General features: G+C 43.3%; 4 non-coding genes across 4 annotated transcripts; 1 reads left to right on the forward strand and 3 right to left on the reverse strand.

Annotated features, from left to right (window-relative positions):
• Window positions 1-5,234: 5,234 nt before the first annotated feature.
• TRNAA-UGC (transfer RNA alanine (anticodon UGC)) lies at window positions 5,235-5,306 on the reverse strand. The gene has a single exon. It is a non-coding gene; the product is annotated as a tRNA-Ala (tRNA).
• Window positions 5,307-8,672: 3,366 nt separating this feature from the next.
• On the reverse strand, window positions 8,673-8,746 carry TRNAT-AGU (transfer RNA threonine (anticodon AGU)). The gene has a single exon. It is a non-coding gene; the product is annotated as a tRNA-Thr (tRNA).
• Window positions 8,747-10,088: 1,342 nt separating this feature from the next.
• TRNAF-GAA (transfer RNA phenylalanine (anticodon GAA)) lies at window positions 10,089-10,161 on the forward strand. The gene has a single exon. It is a non-coding gene; the product is annotated as a tRNA-Phe (tRNA).
• A 570-nt stretch (window positions 10,162-10,731) lies between these two features.
• TRNAF-GAA (transfer RNA phenylalanine (anticodon GAA)) lies at window positions 10,732-10,804 on the reverse strand. Its single transcript has one exon. It is a non-coding gene; the product is annotated as a tRNA-Phe (tRNA).
• Between the last annotated feature and the right edge of the window lie 10,844 nt (window positions 10,805-21,648).

The raw sequence follows: 21,648 nt of genomic DNA on the forward strand, positions 1-21,648 counted from the left end.
ACTGGAAAAAGGACAGTCTCTTCAATAAATGGTGCTGGGGAAATTGGACAGCCACGTGCAGAAGAATGAAACTCGGACCATTCTCTTTCACCATACACAAAGATAAACTCAAAATGGATGAAAGATCTAAATGTGAGACAGGAATCCATCAAAATCCTAGAGGAGAACACAGGCAGCACCCTTTTTGAACTTTGCCACAGCAACTTCTTGCAAGATACATCTATGAAGGCAAAAGAAACAAAAGCAAAAATGAGCTATTGGGACTTAATCAATATAAAAAGCTTCTGCACAGCAAAAGAAACAGTCAACAAGACTAAAAGACAACCTACAGAATGGGAGAGGATATTTGCAAATGACATATCAGATAAAGGGCTAGTATCCAAGATCTATAAAGAACTTATTAAACTCAACACCCAAGAAACAAACAATCCCATCATGAAATGGGCAGAAGACACGAACAGAAATTTCACCAAAGAAGACATAGACATGACTAACAAGCACGTGAGAAAATGCTCCACATCACTTGCCATCAGGGAAATACCAATCAAAACCACAATGAGATACCACCTCACCCCAGTGAGAATGGGGAAAATTAACAGGGCAGGAAACAACAAATGTTGGAGAGGATGTGGAGAAAGGGGAACCCTCTTGCACTGTTGGTGGGAATGGGAATTGGTGCAGTCACTCTGGAAAACTGTGTGGAGGTTCCTCAAACAGTTAAAAAGAGAGCTACCCTACCACCTAGCAAGTGCACTGCTGGGGATTTACCCCACAGATACAGATGCAGTGAAACCCCAGGACAACTGCACCCCAATGTTTATAGTAGCCTTTTCCACAATAACCAGACTGTGGAAGGAGCCTCGGTGTCCATCGAAAGATGAATGGATAAAGAAGATGTGGTCTATGTATACAATGGAATATTCCTCAGCCATTAGAAACGACGAATACCCACCATTTGCTTCGACGTGGATGGAACTGGAGGGTATGATGCTGAGTGAAGTAAGTCAATCGGAGAAGGACAATCATATGATTTCACTCATATGGGGAATATAAAAAATAGTGAAAGGGATTATAGGGGAAAGGAGAGAAAATGATTGGGGAAATTCAGAGAGGGTGACAAAACATGAGAGACTCCTAACTCTGGGTAATGAACAAGGGGCAATGGAAGGGGAGGTGGGGGAGGATGGGGTGACTGGGTGTCAGGCACTGAGGGGGCACTTGATGGGATGAGCACTGGGTGTTATACTATATGTTGGCAAGTTGAACTCCCTAAAAAAAATACAAAAAAAAAAGGGGAGGGGGGGAAGAAAAGAAAAGAAAAAAGAATCCGTGATTGGCAAAATGGAAGATGGTGGTCGGAGCTGTTTTTCTTGGCTGATTACTCTGCAACCCAGAGGGTGTCAGAGAATGAGAATCAAAGAGAAGGAAAGCTCATTCACTTAGCCTTTGCCCAGAAATAATCTAGACAGCAGTGTGACAACAACATACCTGGATGAGGGTGGCCCAGAGATAGCCCTGGCAGGGGTTCCGTGGCTCAGTTGGGGAAGGCAGCTGTGTGGGGTTTGACCCATCTCTGCTCCCTCTCATGATTTCAAACCAGCTGGAAGGAATGTTTTTCCAAATGAGGCAATCTAGACTTCATCTTTTACATTTCGACTTCACATTTTAAAACATTCTTTTCTGATACAAAGGGTAGCATGGAAAGGTTTTGCAAAGAAAATGGAATGATTCTGGTGCATTCACCCAACAATATGCGACTCGCACAGAAAACAAAGTGCAGAGCATTGATATTCCGTATTCTATAGTTTGTACTGATTCTGTAATAGGTGCTATTTGTTTTAATACAAGCAGCTTATATATTTGTCCTTATTCCCACCCAAAAACCTTTGGCCACTTCTTCCTCCGGGACGTTCGGTGTGGGGCCACGAGGGGTTACTGCATTTAAAGATTGAAGGACAAAAATGTTCAGCGAGGAAATGTCGAAGGTGAGGACTTCAAATCCGTTGTTCGTCAGTGTGTCTGAGATGGATGTAGCTCCAGCGAGGTGTTGTGGCTGAGGGGCCTGTGGGGAATTAGTGGGAGCCTTCCAGTATACGTTTTGTGTAAACCTCTCGTGAAAGTCAGTTTAATATGAAATACCAGTAAGAGTGCGGCCAAATTTGCGGTCCGCGGGTGCTCGCTGGCCTGAGTGGGGCTGGTGGTCTCCAGCTCCCAGATTAGGCTTTAAAAGTCCGTTAGGCACGGGTCTTGGGCTCCCTTGACGCCTGCAGACTGCACCCCACTCCCCACCCCTGCAGAAGCTGGGCCCCGCGCCACCACCTCCGCTCCGAGGCGGGGGTGGGGGGCGCTGGGGGCGTTCTGGGGGCGGGCGGGCGGCCTGCCGGGTGAGCACTGGGGGCGCACTGGAGGCGCACAGGAGGCGAGCAGGGAGCGCGCTTGGGGCGCGCTGGGGAGCAGGGGAGACCGGCCCCTGCGCCTTGGACCGCACAGTGCTCTAAAGCTTAGGAAACTCCACAGACCTAGTTTCTCTGTTTTTTTTTTTTTTTTTTTTTTTGTTTTTGTTTTTGTTTTTGTTTTTGTTTTTTTCTTCCCTTTCTTTAGGGATTCTGCCTCATGAGACCTAAAGTGAATGGGTCTGTGGATGGGACTGCAGCTCGGTGTTTCAGGTTGAGGCTGACGAGTGCAGCTGTCTTCCTTTTCTCTCTTCTGTGAATGTTCGTGTCTTGGGTGGCACCAAGTCCCATGGAGTAGAAATGGCATAATATTGAAGAGAATACATTGGACTGTATATTATTTTAATAAAGCAGGAGAAACGTGGCTAAGCGCACGAAAAAGTACGGTTGGGGGAGCCGGGGGTTGAACCCAGGACCTCGTAGGTGAGAAGCACACGCTCTATCACTGAGCTACACCCCCACCCGCTCGAGGTTTTCCCGGATCTCCTATAAAATTTAAATTGTATCTGTGGCTCGCATTAGTTTCTGTTGAAACTAAATGTGCCCAGTTCGACTAGATTTCAGGAAGCACCTTCATCGTGAAAGTGATTTAAGTCAGCAGTGGAGTTTTAGCCTTTTCATGTGAGATAAAGGAGTTTAAGTTCAAGTCCTGTTGAAGAATCATGTTTCCTTTTCCTCTCTGTTATTTCCAACTTTTATATGGAAATCAACTGGGCTTTCTAAAGAGCACGTTAGCGTATGTTGCTCCATTTTTCAAGCCTGCTGTTGACTCGACTGGGTTCTAAAAAGCAGGATGGGCGGGGCGTGGGGGCGGGACAGGTCAAATCCAGGACTGCAACAGATTGAGAAAGCCGTAAATGTATACAGTACAGTGATTTTTTTTAATGCTGTCCTGATCTAGGCAGGCAACTTTGGAGGCTCTTTCAAGGATCTGCTAGACAGATGAAACAATGAATTTAACAATGAAAGGCAAGGGAGAAATTTGAGGAACAACGCAGATTGATACAGGATTTGGACTCTTATTGAAGTCTAATACTTAGTATTTAGGAAAGCATGCAGGTTGGATTTTGCAGATGGTGATACCTTTTGCAAAGAATAGTAAATATAGGAGGAGGGGTGAGAATTGTTTGTTGTTGTTGTTATTGGTTTGTTGATTTGTGTATAGGTAAGGCAATAAGAGGGAAATGTATAGTTTGGCTTTAGAAATGACAAAATTTAAATGTCTGTGGATTAGCCTCTTGAGGATGTCTGCCCTAAGCACATTACAATCTGCAGACATCTCTGAACCTGAATTTCAGATATTTATGTGGCTGGGAGGAGAGGGCTCTTTAGAAGTGGGTAGAGTAAGGACTTAAAGTTATCCACTAAGACTAGTAGATAAAGAACTTATTATTGGTATTAATGGAAAAAAAAAACGGGATTGCTCCTACATCGATCTCATTTTTTAAAAGTTTATACTCTTTGCTATGGTCTTAAATTTTCCTTAGAACAAAAGTAAAAGTCTCATTTCCTACCATGAGCTTCCAGATAAGATGATTATCTCTTCTTTGACCCTCTTTGTTGATCTATGACTATTTTAATTATATCAGACTACATATCAAACTTCTCAAAATTGAACAACTTTAAACCATCAATTACATTTGCTCACAATTCTCTGGGTCAGAAATTTTAGCTGGGCCCCTTCTGCTGCTTGGAGGCAGTTGGGATTGTTCACTGCTCTTTATTTAGCCGGTAGCAGGGTTGGACTCAAAGGTCTGAGGAGGCTCCATTGTGGTGTATCAGTGCTTCTCTATCTAGTTTCCTGTTCACTTTTCTCTCCATGGTTCTAGGTTGGGCTTTCTCATAGCATGCTGATCCCGTTGTAGTCAGAATCCTCACAGAGCAGCTTCTGAGACTGGCTATTGCAAAAGAAGCAAAAGCAGAACCTGCAGATCATGTAAACTGTCTGTGCAAGGAAACAGCATCACTTCCTCTAGTCCCCAAAGGAAAATCTTTGAGCAGACACACTGTTCACAGGGGCTGGTTTATTGAAAGAGAGGGTCTCTTGCTTCCACAGCATGCATTCAGTGCAGAGCATCTCGTTTTCGCCATCTTCAGGTACAGTTGATTGGGAAGGAGACAAGGAGATGGTTGACTTCTTAGAAGCCAAGACCTCTCCATTACCTGGATTTACCTGAAAGTGAAGTATTCTGTATTGCCAGGGATGAACATTATTTTGTCTCCAAAATTAAAGCAGATCAATGACGGGATTTTCCTTAGTCATTTTTTTCAGGCTCTTAACTGAAGAAACAAAAGCCTGTGTTTGAATTCCTGTATTCTGTTCCTGGTATGTAATAAAGGATCAGGGATAGTTGTTTGTCCAAGGCATTCAGCTTGCCATCTGAAGTGTTTTTCCAGAGACGGTTGAGATCCTGCTCACACCACTCTAATTTCTCTCATTCTCTTGTCTTTAGGATTAGCTATTCTGGCTAAAGAAGTTGCACAGGGGTCTCCCCCTCTCCTTCTCTCCTCCACTCATCCCTTCGCTCTCCCTCTTTCTCTTCCTCTCACTTGGATCTTCCTTTTTTAAAGTCCTATTGCAAAGTGATGGTCCAGGTGACAAAGTTGGTTGCATTTGGGGATGTTGAATAAGTCTTTTCTTCTCCTTTCTTTCTTCTGATGTTTCACCAGTCATTTTTACTTTCCATGTGAGCAGAAAAACAAAAACAAAGAAACAGAAAAGTAGACTTGGCATCCCTGAAAGAATGTACCAATGTGGAGCAAAACAGAAAGAAACACCTCTGGAGGTGCTGGGCATCGAACCCAGGGCCTCATGCATGCAAAGCATGCGCTCTACCACTGAGCTACACCCCCCAGACAACAACTGTGTGTTTTGTGATATACTAGGAAATGTGGTATCTTCTGTATTCTTTGGCAAGGCCATTTGTGTGTGTGTGTCAGAAAATTTATTCTGTTAACTGAATTAATTCTACATTTCTAAATTGGATTGTTTTCCAGAATAGTAAATTCTAAGTCCAGATTTAAACCATTCCTGCTCCTAGGTTCTTCCCAGCCAGGGACAGTCTTCTCTAAGATCTTCTTACTGCCCTAATGCCTGTGTTTTGTTTTGTTTTATTTTTGAGAACCACTTTGGAAAGTCTTGAGTTAGGAGTTTCCCTTCATTCTTTTTCTCTACCATGTCTTTCTCCTCCACAGATCACTCTACCTGATTTCCATCGGCTGTCTTGTCTGTACCCACCTCTTCAAGTGTCTTTGGTCTGTAATCACTCTCTTCCTCACTTTCTAGACCACTTGCCTTTCTCACCAGTCAACTTCACGACCAGGATATCTTGCTCTAGAAAACCAAGGAAGCACTTTGACAGCCTATATGCAAAATGAAAATCATTATTGCTCATTTCCAATCATGTTGGGTTCCTCAATTCCATATCTTCAGAAGTGGTCTTCACCCTACAGCTGGTTCGAAAGTTTAGAAAAGAGAAAAAAAGGAGGCAGGGTAGAAGGGAGGGAGAGTTAGGGAGAGAAGGAGGGAGAAAAGGGGAAAGAGAGAGACAGAGAGAGAGAGGAAGAAAACGTTTGAGTTCAACTTCCTACTTCTCCCTGCCTCTCCTTTCTCAAGCAACCATTGATGTAATTCCTGTCAGTATAGATTAGTTTGAATTTTCCAAAGTTTTATGCAAATGGGATCATATATTTACTTTTTTGATTTCACTTCTTTCACTCATCATAATTATTTTGAGTTTCACCCATGTTTAACGTATCAATAATTTACTCCATTTTATGCTGAGTAGTATTCCATGGTATGGATATACCACAATGTGTTTATCCATTCACCCATTTAAGCTAAGCACTTGGATTGTTTCCAGTTATTGGCTATTACAAATAAAGCTGATACAAAAATTTGTACACAAGAATTTGTATGGACACAATTGTTTTATTTTTTCTTTTGGATACATACTTAGGATTTGAGTGGTTGGATCATGGGGTTGGTATATCTTCAATTTTTTAAGAAACTGCCAAAGTGTTTCAAAATAGTACTTTTCTATTACTGCTAACAGTGTATGAGAGTTTCATTTCTTCTGCATTCTAACCAACATTTGGTATGGCTAACGTTTTTAGATTTTGGCAACTCTTATAACTGCAATGGTGTGTCATTATGGCCTTAATTAATATTTCCTTAATCACTGATGTTGAGCTTCTTTTGCTTATTTGTCATCCTTATTGCTGCTTTGGCAAAGTATCTGCTTAAATATTTTGCTATTTTTAAATCAGATTTTCTTATTGTTGATTATTTAGAGCCCTTTATGTATTCTGGGTGTAAATTCTTTATCAAATATATGGTTTGCAGAGGTTGTCTCATGGTCTGTGACACTTGCCTTTCTGTTCTCTTAAACATATTTTGCACAGAACAGGATTTAAAATTTTTTGATGAGGTTGCAGTTATCAAATGCTTCTGTTGTCTTATCTACAAAATATTTGTCTGACCCAGGGTCACAAAAATTTTCTACGTAAGGGACCCCACACATTTTTTCTTTAGTTTCCTTAATTTTTTGAGACAGGTCTGGGTTAAGTCACAAGATGAGGAAGAGTGGAAAGTCTTTCCGTTGGAGCCCAATTACCTCTCTTCTGCCCTCCTTCTCACCTATCTTCCCTCGCTGCCAGGAATTGGATCCAAGCCATATAAGAGAGAGGCAATAGGTTCCCCAAATTTCTGAGTAAGAAAATGTACTGGATGATTAAACAGCAACCTTTAATCTGAAATCTCCTAAAACAGAAGTTGAGAACAATCCAAGTTTGGAAAAATAAATACTGGGAAACTTTGCTCCTGGGTAGCATAAATAGCTCAGCTGGGAGAGACTTAGACTGAAAATCTGAAGATCCCTAGTTCAACCCCAGGTTTTGGCAGGGAGGGTGCTTTGGTGAACTGAGGACAGGCGACTCTATTTGCCACCTTCAAACTCCATAATAATTACACCTTTGAATTTATGTTTTGTAACCGAGGTTCAATGGGATAGTGGAGCATGGTATGTGAACAAAGGAAATGAGCACAATGTGCATGTTTGGCTTTCCCTGCATCTCTTTCTTCACACAGCGATCGCAATGCTCCTTGGATTTTGATGTGTGAAATAAAGGTGAACAATAAAATTCATGCTGATAATTTACAATGTTAATTCTACTTAATTAGAATGATATTAAATAAGCAAATGAAAAATACATAATAGGTTGAGAAAGACCAACGAAGAAAGGAAAAAGCTTTATATTTTATTGTTACTTTTAATGGTACTTTCTCTCTACTTTTTAAATTTTTTAAAATTTTATTTGTTTGTTTGTTTACTGGATGACAGGACAGTCAAGAGGAAGAATCGATGTTGGGGAGAAAGCCACAAACCACTGCTTACACGTGCCCCCAAGAGTGATCGCAAATTACACTTCAGATTTTTATTTCAAAGGAATTAAAGCAAGGCCTTACATGCGCAGCCGTAAAGATTCTGGATTTCTGTTAGAGCACAGCTGATATCAGCGCTGATTTTACACCTGCCAAGGCAGGGGCAGGTGTGAAGGCTGGAATACAGCAGGTGGAGAAGGCAATTGCAGGGCCAAGCCGGCGGTGGACTGCAGGCTTCTCCTCCTGTTTTGAGTAAAGGATCTTGCATTTTCATTTTCACTGGACCTGTACCTTATGCAGCCCGGCTGGTCAACAGTCCATCAACATTCACAGTATGCTTTCACAAAGTTCTTGGATTAGATACACCAATCTCCGAGGCCACCCCCAGGCTCCCACACACATATAGGTGAATTATAACCTCAAGAGCACCTGTGGGTATCCTATTAAAATTCATGCCCACAGAGTTCCCTCTCGGAACTTCAATTAGTCCGTTCATGACTATATGAAATCAAATTGGAACTTGATACCTGAGATATCCCAAGGGAACTTGTGGTCTGTATCTATAAAAAGACACATTGAGAAAACAGGGTTGCATGCTAATATCACCTCATTGCTCTTTGCTTCCTGAATACAGTCTTGACTTGTGTGGCTGTGATCAAACCAGTTCCCCTTTGTGTCCAACGTCTTGGGATGCTATCTGTTACGTCTGAAGTGGGGTGCCTAGTAAGGGCCAGGGAGCAGGCGGAGGGGAGGCCTATGGTGGAAATAAAACTACAAGATAAGAGCAAAACACTCCGGGGAGGGGCGGGCAAACCTGCACACAGAAAACACCCCCCAGGCCCCGCTGGGATTCGAACCCAGGATCTCCTGTTTACTAGACAGGCGCTTTAACCAGCTAAGCCACGGAGCCCACACGAGAGGGGCTGGAAATTCTCCCGTCAGAGATGGATCTTGCCCTGCAGCTGTTTCTGAGCAGACTCCACCTTTCCTCGGGCTTCCATCCTCTCGGTTTTTGACCGGCTCAGAGTCCCCCGGTCGCAAGGAGCGCGGCCCACGCCCCAGTTGGTGGGTGTTCTCGCTCTTGGAGCCTGGGTGCGCCTCGCGGGGCTCTCGGGAACCGGCAGGCGGAGGGCGGGGGGCTTTGCGCAGACATCCCCGAGCACCGACCCGGGCGGGAAGCCGCAAGAGAATTGCTTGTTCTCAAGGCCGGTTTGGTGAAGGGACAAGACCCGCGCCGCTGCAGCAGGGCCTCTTCCCTTTTCGCCCCTTTTGCACCTTGACTAGGTGACTGAAGGCGCCCCAGCCCCACGGTGGGCGGCGAGGTCCTGCGGACCAGGCCCCGCGCTCCCAGGCCTCCGTGCCGTCCCGCGGGGTCCCCGCTGCACTCCCGAGGCCCGAGCCGCCGCCACCTGCGCTCGGGGAGGGGGGTTTCCAGGGCCAGAGCCTGCAGAGCGGCCCCGGGAACCAGGCCCTATGGAGAGGGAACCGCACACCGGCAGGAACCCGAGGGCCCGGCGCGGGGCAGGCGGCTCCGGGCTGGGGGGGCGGGGGCAGAGGAGGGGCGTTGGGGGGGCGGTGGGGGAGGGGGGAACCCTGCAGCGGGTGGTGAGCAGTCTTCTACCAGGTGATGATGACAGGAGGGAACTGACGGGTGCCTTCTCCTCCTCCCGCCTCTCCCGTCTGTCCCAACGTACATTTTCTGATTTTTGTGACAGTTGCTTTCCCGTGAGTTGGAACCATTGTGATGAATGTCTAGCCTGGCACTGTTCATACTGGATCCCTTTAGCAAATGTATGCGGTCCTTGGGTTCCATTTCTCAGCATTTTTGGAGATAACGAAAGACAGAAGAACGAAAAGAAGAGAAAAATGAGGGACCTCAAGAAGTATTTCCTTCGGTTTCCTTCACTGTCTGAGCGGTGCCTGGGTCTACTCACAGGCTGCAGAGGAGCAGAAGGGCTTCCGGGGTTCACCTCACCACCGCCCTCCTCCTCCTCCTCCTCCTGCCCCTCCCCCACAGGCCGGTCCCCTCCCCCGCCGGGACCACCGCCCCTGCCCCCCCACCCCCCACCCCCCACGCCGGGATTGGACCCACCCGCGCACACGTGGAGGACGGTGGACGGCGAGTTTCTGGGCCGCAAACGTACTGGACAGACGGACAGTCCCACTTGGGGAATCTGCAACCCCCGGAGCGGAGGTGGAAGACAATCCGAGCGCTGAGGGGGAAAGAGCCAAGAAAAGGCCCTTTCCCGGCGGCCGAGATAGCTCAGTTGGGAGAGCGTTAGGCTGAAGATCTAAAGGTCCCTGGTTCGATCCCGGGTTTCGGCAGCCGTGAGCGTTTTGTCGCCTCTCCGGGGTTGCGGCGGGTCCCGTCCGCGCAGGACCGTCGTCGAGGACTTCCGTGGGTACCACCAACCAGGTGCACACAGATCCCAGCGCGATGCGGTAGCCGGAGTCTGAGCTCCGTAACTGAGGGGTCGAGGGGCGGGGTTTTGTCGCTTGCACTGGCGGTGGGAACAGGGCAGCGGTGGAACCTCCCGGTGCAGACTCGCGGGACCCTGACGTGGTTGTGCATCTGCTACGGTCTGGGCGACTACGGGCGAGACTGCCGGTGGGGGGCAGACAGGAGGGGAGGGGCAGCCGCAGCCCGTCCCCGCGCCTCCTGTGTTGCGACCCGAAACAGCTGGACCAGGTGCACCGAGCATGTGCGGCCCAAGTGAGCACCAGATACTAGTTCAAAAATAAAGATTACCATTTAGTGACACGTTAAGTTTATGAAATTCAAAGCTCAGAGTGTATAGTGTGGAGTTTTATTTGTCCACAGTCCCATCAGTCCTGTGAGGTCCTGCGCGGACGGGACCCGCCGCAACCCCGGAGAGGCGACAAAACGCTCACGGCTGCCGAAACCCGGGATCGAACCAGGGACCTTTAGATCTTCAGTCTAACGCTCTCCCAACTGAGCTATCTCGGCCGCCGGGAAAGGGCCTTTTCTTGGCTCTTTCCCCCTCAGCGCTCGGATTGTCTTCCACCTCCGCTCCGGGGGTTGCAGATTCCCCAAGTGGGACTGTCCGTCTGTCCAGTACGTTTGCGGCCCAGAAACTCGCCGTCCACCGTCCTCCACGTGTGCGCGGGTGGGTCCAATCCCGGCGTGGGGGGTGGGGGGTGGGGGGGCAGGGGCGGTGGTCCCGGCGGGGGAGGGGACCGGCCTGTGGGGGAGGGGCAGGAGGAGGAGGAGGAGGAGGGCGGTGGTGAGGTGAACCCCGGAAGCCCTTCTGCTCCTCTGCAGCCTGTGAGTAGACCCAGGCACCGCTCAGACAGTGAAGGAAACCGAAGGAAATACTTCTTGAGGTCCCTCATTTTTCTCTTCTTTTCGTTCTTCTGTCTTTCGTTATCTCCAAAAATGCTGAGAAATTTTGATGATAGGGAACACTAACTTTGAAACCCAATTAAGCAAAATATTATCCCCAAAGAGAATTCCATTCTTCCAATTATTAGCAGTAAGAATAATTTACACAACTATTAATATACTCTAATTTTTTACGGTGGAAATTTTTTCCTCTCTTGTTATTGTAAGTATATCCTTGATTTTGCCATGTGACTTGCAAATTCTAAAATATTTACCTTTGGCCATTTACAGAAAAGGTTTGCCAAAACTCCTGTTCTAGAGGACCTTCTTCATTGAGTCATTGAGTCCTTGAGAAATGTGTTGGTGAGGAGACCAACAGCCTCCTTCCCAAGAAGTGCCTGCAGTGGCTATTCTCTTCTGGCCAAGAGTGACAATCATAGACACTACAATTAAAATGATTCCTCCAGTATCCCATCATGACAACTGGATTGACAACAGTTGTCATGATGGGATACTGGAGGAGCTGTCTCTTGCAACTGGGCATCCTGGATCTTGGGAAATAACTATGGGGTGAAATCAGAGATCGAAATAGGCCTGCAGTAAAACAGACCTGATTCTACTGATCACAAGATCTCTCTCAGTCACCCTCTGACCGATAGACCACAGTGGCATTTTGTGTTCCAATATTTGGTGTCAGTTCAGAGTCGTGTTCAGTAATCTCCAAACTTTCTATCTCCAGCACACGATTGTCTTGACAAGTGGAGTTTCTTCTGGGAAGGCTAGAAAAAAAATATTTGCCATATACATTTTTAGCTGTGTACCAAATACCTTTTCTCAGGCCTTTCTCAGGCCAGTATCCTCTTCATTCAAGGAGATCTAGGTTGGATTCCTGATGTATGAGATACCAAGTGAAGAAAGGCCAGCCAGAAGCTATTAGAGTTCTCTGTACAGGCCAAAATAACAGACACAAAAGATATTGCAGTTCTGGAAGAATTCTAAAGATAAATGCCATGAACAAGGTCTTGAAAGATGTCCAGGGTGGTGATTCTTACGACTTCTCCATTCAGCTGGCCTATTTGGCCTGTGCCGAAGGCAGCAGCATACTATTGTGAATTTAAGGAAGTGATGATTTCAATTACAATGAAATTATTTCCTTACTGGAACAGATAATCATGGCCACTGGTACTTGACGTGTGGCTCTTGCTGTAGAAAATTATTCATTCTTCACGCTGATAGAAACTGACCATTTGGGGCTGAATTCTGCCTCTCCAAAATTATGTGTTGAAGTCCCACTCCTGTGGTTGACAGTTCCACTCAGACTGTGACTGTATTTACAAATAGGGCCCCTCAAGAGATAATTAAGGTAAAATGAAGTCATATGGTTGGGCCATAACCCAGCATGACTTATTATGGGCTGCGTCCTTAGAAAAAGAAGAGATAAGGACACAGAAAACATGCAAACTGAGGAGAGACATGTGAAGACACAAGAAGGTTGCTTCAGGGAGAGAGACCTCAGAAGAAACCAAACTTGCTGACATCTTGACCTGGAACTTTGAGCCTCCAGAACTGTGAGAAAATAAATTTCTGTTGTTTAAGCCATTGAACCTATGGTGTTTTATTATGGTGGCCCTGGCAAACTAATACAGCCATCAAGCATGGTTTGTCGTTGGTTGGCAGGGCCAGCAAGATACTTCTGCTCTCACCATAGGATCATTTAATATTCCCAGCCTTTAATAATCTAGTCATGGAGGGATCCCTGGGTGGCTCAGCAGTTTGGCGCCTGCCTTCTACTCAGGGCGTGATCTTGGAGTCCCGGGATCCAGTCCCACATTGAGCTCCCTGCATGGAGCCTGCTTCTGTCTCTGCCTCTTTCTCTCTGTCTCTCTCATGAATAAATAAATAAAATCTTTTTAAAAAATAATCTAGTCATGGGACATTGATCACTTCTCCATTTTTCAGGGTATGGCATTGGCCCATTATATTGATAATCACAGACTTATTGGACCCGCTTTTGACCCCGTGGTCTAAAAGTAGCAGGTGCTTTAGACTCATTGGTACAATACATGTGAGCCACAGAGGGAGAAATGAGCCCTACAGAAGTTCAGGAGCCCGTCATCTCAGTAAAATTTCTATGGAGTATGTTGAGATAGCCGTTCAGAGGTGATGAGCAAGTTGCTGCTTCTGCTCCTACCACTAGAAAAGAAATAAAATGTCCAGTGGGTCTCTTTAAATTTTGGAGGCAGAACAGAGTCATTTGGACCTAATATTCTGACTGACTTACCAAGTAGCTTGGAAAGCTACCACGTTTTTTTTAAATTGAGATATAATTGACATATATCATTATATTACTTTCAGGTGTACAACATAACGATTCAATATTTGTATGTATTGCAAAATGATCACCACAGTAGGTCTAGTTAACATGTGTCATCATGCAGAGTTACAAAAATTTTTTTCCCTTGTGATAAGAACTTTCAGGATGTAATCTCTTAGCAATTTTCAAATATGTAACATGGTGTTATTAACTGTAGTCACCATACTGTACCTTACATCCCCATGACTTCTTTATTTTATGAATGGAAATCACTCCTTTTACCCATTTTGCCTCCCACCCCTGCCTTTGGCAACTACCAATCTTTTCTATTTAGGAAAGCTACTTATTTTGTGTGAAGCCCAGGAAAAAGAAAGTTGTGCAAAAGGTCCAGGCTGTGTGAAGCCTACATTGACTTCTCTCCTCTATGACACACCAAAGTACTCCAAGTGTCTATGCAAGAAATGGCATTTGGAATTTTAGCACTCTTCTACAAGTGAATCACATGACAAACCTTTGGGATTTAGTGGCAAAACTACAGCATCCTTTGCAAATTATTATCCTCTTTAAAAATATATATATAGTTTCTGGCTTGCTATTGGGTTCAGGAGAGCTTGAATGCTTGAGCACGAATGACTAATTAAATTACCACGAGAATAGGGCTTACAGTCATGACAGAGGTCTTCTCTAATCCATGCTGCTGTGAAACTGGGCATGCACAACATCAGTTCATCATCAAGTAGAAATAGAATATCTGAGCAGGTCTACATGCAGGAATAATTTACACGAGAAAACAGCTTCTATTGCCTTGGTCCTTACACTTAGTGCATTTCTTCCACTCTTTCAGGCTACATCTACAGCCTCATAGGGCATTTCTTTTTTTTCTTCTTCAAATTTTTATTTAAATTCTAGTTTACCTATAGTGTAATATTGGTTTCAGGAGTAGAATTCAGTGATCCATCACTTACATATTACACCTAGTGCTCATATTACACCCAGCCCTCCTTAATATTTATCCCCCATCTAGTCCAGCCCCCACCCACCTCCCTCCATCAACACTGAGTTTGTTCTCCATCATTAAGAGTCTCATGGTTTGCCTTTCTCTCTTTTTTCCCTTCCTATATGTTCATCTGTTTTGTTTCTTAAATTCCATATATGACTGAAATCATATGGTATTTGTCTTTCTCTGACTGACTTATTTCACTTAGCATGATACACTTGTAGCTCCATCTATATCATTGCAAATGGCAAAATTTCATTCTTTTTGATGGCTGAGGAATATTCCATTGTCTTTAAATACCACATCTTCTTTATCCATTCATAGACATTTGTGCTCTTTCCACAGTTTGGATATTGCTGATATGCTGCAATAAATATCAGGGTGCACATACTCTTTTAAATCAGTATTTTTGTATCTTTTGGGTAAATACCCAGTAGTACAATTGCTGAGTGGTAGGGTAGTTCTATTTTTAACTTTTTGAGGAAACTCCGTACTGTTTTCCAGAGTGGCTGCATCAGTTTGCATTCCCACCCACAGTGTAAGAGGATTCTCATAGGGCATTTCCTATAACCAAAAAAGAAAAAAAGGCCAGGCTTGGTTTATAAGTGGTTCTGCATCATATGCTGGCATCACACAAAAATGATCAGCTTCCAAAATACCTGAAGGCCAGTGGTAAAGGCAAATCTTCCCAGTGGGCATTGCTTCAAGCAAGGCACCTGACTATTTTGCTTGCAAGGACAGATTTAAGGTAGAGGTCTACACTAATTAATGAGAAATAGCTAACAGTTTGGCTGGATAATTAGAGGTTTGAAAGGAAAATTATTGGTAAAGTGGTAACAAAGAAGTCTGAGAAGGAGGTAGATGGATAGATTTCTTCAAATGTGCAGAGTCTAAGGATATTTGTTTCCCATGTGAATGCTCCCCAAAGAGCAACCTCCTCAGAGGGGAATCTTAATAGGTATGTAGACAAGATAATCCATTTTGTTGACGTCTGTAAGCTTCTCTTTAGTCATCACTGCTCTTCTCCAATGAGCTTATGAACAAAGTGGCCTTGGTGACAGTGATGGAGGTCATGTATGGGCTCAGCAGTGTGGTTTTATACAGCAAAATAGATCTGTAAGCCTCTTCTAAATGACCAAATTACGAAACTTTCCTACATCTAGTAAGGATGGGAGACCTATTTTGGTTACACCAGAATGTGGTTTCACTAACCCCTGACTTTCATCTCCACTTTTCTCAACCTTGGAAGCACTGAGTTGATGGAAAGAGTGATTAGGTTTTTTCTGTGGAGTACCCTAGTTTATGTGCTTAGGAAGACTCATGATCCATTGTTCACTCCTTCTGGTGTCTGTACAGGATGATTTGCAGTTGGAAGTAGATGGGTGGAGAAGATGGGGGAGGGAGAGTCACTGGGCAGGTTTGCTTCTCCTTGGTCTGCAGCTATGGCACTGACTCAGGCACCTTTGAAAAAATAATGCCCTTTCAGCAATAACTAGAATCTCTTATTTGTTCTTTCTCTTCTTTTTCTTTTTCTTTCATGCACCTCTGTATATTGTCAATGGAATAGAGTTCTCAAGCTTGATATAAATCTGCCATGTCTGTGGTCTCTGGTTCAGGAGATCCTGCATGAGTCAGATCTTTCTTTTTTGTTTCCTTCAATCAATCACATGTTCCTTGGGAAGACAGGCATCATCAGTAATGATGAGGCTCATGGAGTTGAAATGGATCAGGAGCAAAGGCAACCCATGAAGGGTATGAATCTAACTTTGATATGAGCAGGAAAAACTGTATCAATTTAAATACAAAGAAAGGAAAGTGAGAAAAGTTTGTCTGAGCATGGTTTAAGAGATTGAAGGGGAAGGGCAGGAATGGTGGTGCTAGATATTGAACCCAGCACTGCATTTCATGCTCTCTACCACTGTACCCCACTCTCTTATAATCCAAGAAATTGAGAAAAATACCTTTCCCTGTTGACTCCCATTATTTGCTACTGGTCTCCATGAAGTGAGTGTAGACATAGCAATAAAGACTTAAGAATTCGTAGAATCTTTGACTAGCTTTGACCCCCAAGTGCATAACCAGAAGACCTGACTAATCTAATAGTGCATGGGTCTAGTGGGGGCTGCACAGCTGCTCAGTGAAGAGAATACACAGTGAGAGCAAAAGGCTGGTACAGAGAGCCAAACTTTTACCTCTACCCGTCTTAGGTTTCCAGCTGGGACTCCTTAATGAAAAGGTAGATTAACAAGAGAAAACCAGAGTTTATTAACAAGTGCAGTGCATATCACATGAGATTAACCTAAATGCACAGAAACCAAAAGCAACAGCTAAGAACTTCTCAGCATCTGCTGCAAAGAACAGTAGATTTGTAGAGAAATGCCAGGACAGAGGGAAGCAGTTTAGGGCCTAAGGGTAGCAAACTGGGAAGGTAAATACAAGAGAGAAAAGTAATAGAGGAAGGTTTGTTTGCAGATTTGTCTGGTGCCTCCCTGGGCTGGTAACCATCCCCTGTAAAATTGGAATTTATGTCCTGACCCTAGGCAGAAAGGCAAAAGTAAAGAGAAAGCCTTTCTTGTGTTCGCTACTTCTTAACTGCCTTCTGTTCAAAGTAATTTTTAGGTCAAACTGTCGTATTCTGGGTGCTATATATTGACTTCCTTCCCTTCACTCATCAGGGTAGTGGGACCATGTTATGGTATGTCATATTTTAGGGTTAATTTGTCAACTAGCCTCAAAGCATATGAAGACCTGAGAAGTTACAAGTATATCTTTTTGTATCTTTTTATGTTTAAATGCTTTCAACTAAGTCTGTTTTTAAAATTTACAGTTTGACATTAGTAGCTAAATTAGAATTTTAAAATTATGTCATTTATTTTTAAACCTAATTTATTGAAGACTAAACTAGATTCATTTTGACTTTTACTTGTTCCAAAAAAGTGATAGTATCTCAATATGGTGAGGATAGACATGATTGAAGAAAAATGAAGACCAAAATTGGTCCTACTGATTTTTAGGTGGGAATGTGAGCTTTCATAGATTAACTTTGGTTTTGCAGTTTTCACTGATGGTGAAATGCTAATGCATGCTGGGATATTTGCATAAATACATTGGCTAATCAAGCCACAAGCCATTAAAACTTAAGATACATTAACACCAAAATATGAAATACATTCAAAACAAAAGTTCTTCGAAAATACCCCAAATAGCCAGAGGAATATTTAAAAAGAAAACCAAAGTTGGGGGCATCACATTGCCTGACTTCAGGCTGTATTACAAAGCTATGATCATCAAGACAGTATGGTACTGCCACAAAAACAGATACATAGATCAATGGAACAGAGTAGAGAACCCAGAAATGGGGCCTCAACTCTATGGTCAGCTAATATTCGACAAAGCAAGAAAGAATATCTGATGGAATGAAGACAGTCTCTTCAACAAATGGTGTTGGGAAAATTGGACAGCCACATGCAGAAGAATAAAACTGGGCCATTTTCTTACACCATACACAAAGATAAACTCAAAATGGATGAAAGGTCTAAATGTAAGACAGTAATCCATCAAAATCCTAGAGGGGAACACAGGCAGCAACTTTTTTGACCTTGGCCTTAGCAATTTTTTGCAAGACACATCTATGAAGGCAAGGCGAAAAAAAGCAAAAATGAATTTTAGGGAATTCCTCAAGATAAAAAGTTTCTGTATAGCAAAGGAAACAGTCAACAAAAGTAAAAGACAACCTACAGAATAGGAGAAGATATTTGCAAATGACATCTCAGATAAAGGGCTAGTATCCAAGATCTATAAAGAATTTGTCAAACGCAACACCCAAGAAACAAACAATCCCATCAAGAAGTAGGCAGAAGACATGAACAGACATTTCTCCAAAGAAGACCTACATATGGCCCATTAGGACATGAAAAAAAATGCTCCACATCACTTGTTATCAGAGAAATATAAATCAAAACCACAATGAGATACCACCTTACACCAGTGAGAGTGGCTAAAATTAACAAGACAGGAAACAACAAATGTGGGAGAGGATGTGGAGAAAGGGGAGCCCTCTTACACTGTTGGTGGGTATGCAAGCTGTTGCAGGCACTCTGGAAAACAGTGTGGGGGGTCCTCAAGAAGTTAAAAATAGAGCTATCCCATGACCCAGCAATTGCACTACTGGGTATTTTCCCCAAAAGATACAGATGTAGTGAAATGATGGGACACTGCACCCCAATGTTTATCGCAGCAATGTCCACAATAGCCAAACTGTGGAAGGAGCCACGATGTCCTTTGACAGATGAATGGATAAAGAAGATGTGGTATGTATATGTATACATACAATGGAATATCACTCAGTCATCAGAAAGGAAAAATACCCATTTACATGAACATGGATGGAAGTGGAGGGTGTGATGCTGAGTGAAGCAAGTCAATCGGAGAAAGACAATTTTCATATGGTTTCACTCATACAGGGAATATAAGAAATAGTGAAAGGGACTATAAGGGAAAAGAGGGGAACTGAGTGGGCAAAATTAGAGAGGGAGACAAACCATGAGAGACTCTTAACTCTGGGAAGCAAACAGAGGGTTGCTGGAGGGGAGGGGAGGGGGAATGGGGTCACTGGGTGATGGGCAAATTAAGGAGGGCATGTGATGTGATGAGCACTGGATGTTATACTATATGTTGGCAAATTGACTTTAAATTTTAAAAATGAAAAAAAGGAGTTCTTTGGAAAGAAGATTAAATTAAAGAGCAGTTATTAAATATTTTACATAATAACATTAGTTATCCAGGCTTTTACAAAATGGTACTTTATTAAAAACTGTGATGCCAAGACATTAGCAAAAGGTTGCATCCAAGATGTGGACCTAGAAATGGTGAATGAATATATGGCAAAATAAAATAAAATAAAATAAGATTCCATATCAAGGAATACCAAGAAAGAAGTTGTTATGAGATTGGATTTTCATATCTGAATTTTTATGACCTTAGCTTTCATCTGCTTTCAGTTTTTAGTACGCTAATCTCAGTAGTGAACTTAGCCTTCATTTAAGAATGAACTCTACCAGCGATGGCATGTCATCTGCAAGATTGTTTGGCTGTAAGGAAAATCTGAAGACTCAGTTAATTGTTAAAATGACCAGTGATGTTTAATAATTTCCCTCATGTCACCAGAGAAATCAAGATGCCCTAATGTCAAATAGTTTCTCATAACAACATCACATCACATTGGCCATGCACACACAATATAGAGATTCTTCTTTTATGGGCCGTCTCATAGTGTCTTTTGACTGACCCTCACCCTAAATGCACATCTCATAGTGTCTTTTGACTGACCCTCACCCTAAATGCACACACACATACAAAATCTCAAGGTAAAAATGAATTAAAAAGTGTATTGCTGAGTAACATATCGGAATTTCTTGCCCCTCAACTTTTCTAGAGTTTTCCATCAAACTTTAGATTTTTAGGGGGGCCTGGATGGCTCATTCAGTTGGGTTTGGCTCAGGTCATGGTCTAGGGTCGTATGATTGAGCCGCAGTCCAGGCTCTGTGCTCAGCACGGAGTCTGCTTGAGAGAGTGTCTCTCCCTCTTCCTCTGTTCCTCCCCCACCCTCATGCATGCACTTGCTCTCTCTCTCAAATAAATAAATAAATAAATAAATAAATAAAATCTTTTAGAAATACTTTAGATTTTTTTTTTAATTTTTAAATGAAGTCACAACCAGAATGGATGAGTTAGCACAGTTGATGGATGTATGCTAGTCCCATTTGGATTGCCAAGTTTTGACACCAAGATCTCCACCAGAAAGGGGACTATATTACAAAATTGGGGAGGATGTTGATTTTGATGGCACTTCCAAGATTATATGTGTGTATATTCAAGAATCTGAGGTGGAGAAGCCTGAGCCAGAGAATTACTCCTGCCATGAAGGTGGAGAAAATGACATGAGAAATGACAGGAACAGGTGAGAGAGCCAAGGGATGGAATATTAGGAAGATGTGAGGCTCTGAGGAACAACGCTCCAGGAAGAAGTTGTGAGTGGCAATTTACCAATTGACATCTCCGTTAGAAGAAAAAAGTCTTTCATACAAATCATTTATACTGTAGATTTCAAGAACCTGATCTTACTAAAGTTTAAGAGTCATCACTGTAAGGAAATTATCTTCTTGGGACTTTGCAATAGATACAAATTTATAAGTCACTTTGAATTTTCTTTAGGATTTCCTTTAATCACTCATAACACATGGAAGAACCCACCCCGTTTACAGATCATTACAGATCGTAGTGTGGCAAAAAAACATTTCTCTCTTATAAATAACTACATATTTATAACATGCACAGAATTAAATTAAGGAGTGAAGATACTTGGAGGAAAAATAAGAATGTAGTCTTAGAACATGTTTGGCTGAATCACCATGTGTGAGGGATGGTAGACCTAGTGGGCCTCAGGTCTCAGGAGGAGTAGAAGGGGTCTTCCATGGATGAGATGCTGTGTGAAACCTAGAGGCACAGAATTACTTGCGAGGTCTTGGGGGAAGGAATGTTTACTTTGGGTGGAGCACGCCCCCTGGAGTTGGTGTAAATTAATTTACAGAACACTTGGTGATTTTGCATGACTTGCCAAGGGCACCCACAGTTATGGGGCAGAAGAGATGCCAGGTTCCTAAACTCTTAAAGTAAAACCTTCACAGTGCCTCTTGATTTATGTAGTTTGGTTTCTTGAAAATGGCACATTATTTGCAACAAATGCCAAATTAACACAAACCAAACCAATCACCTCTTTTGTGATCAAGAATAGCTGTTGTCTTTCACTGAGATCTCTTGCTTTGCACTCAGGTCTCCCTGTACAAGATTTTCTCCTGGTTTAGTTCAGACATAAAAACTATCTTACTTTATAAACTCGGTTGAATGATCAAATTCATATAGATTCATCAAAGTTATTATTGTTATGGAGACTGTGGATTTAAAACTTCTTGCAGGGGAGGTAGAATTGCCCTGAGTCCGGGGAGAAGGTGTGTCTGTGTTCTTTGATGCCTCCCTCAGTGCCCAGAACCCCTGCTGCACATCTCTTGCAGCCCTTCCAAGAGGTGGTGCTCTGGACTACACCAGAGTCCGAGTTCCGGACCAGTGGGAGGGGTAAGTTTTCCCACACTCTGGCCACTT

This window comes from Vulpes vulpes, chromosome 12, assembly GCF_048418805.1.
Source record: "Vulpes vulpes isolate BD-2025 chromosome 12, VulVul3, whole genome shotgun sequence".
NCBI lineage: Eukaryota > Metazoa > Chordata > Mammalia > Carnivora > Canidae > Vulpes > Vulpes vulpes.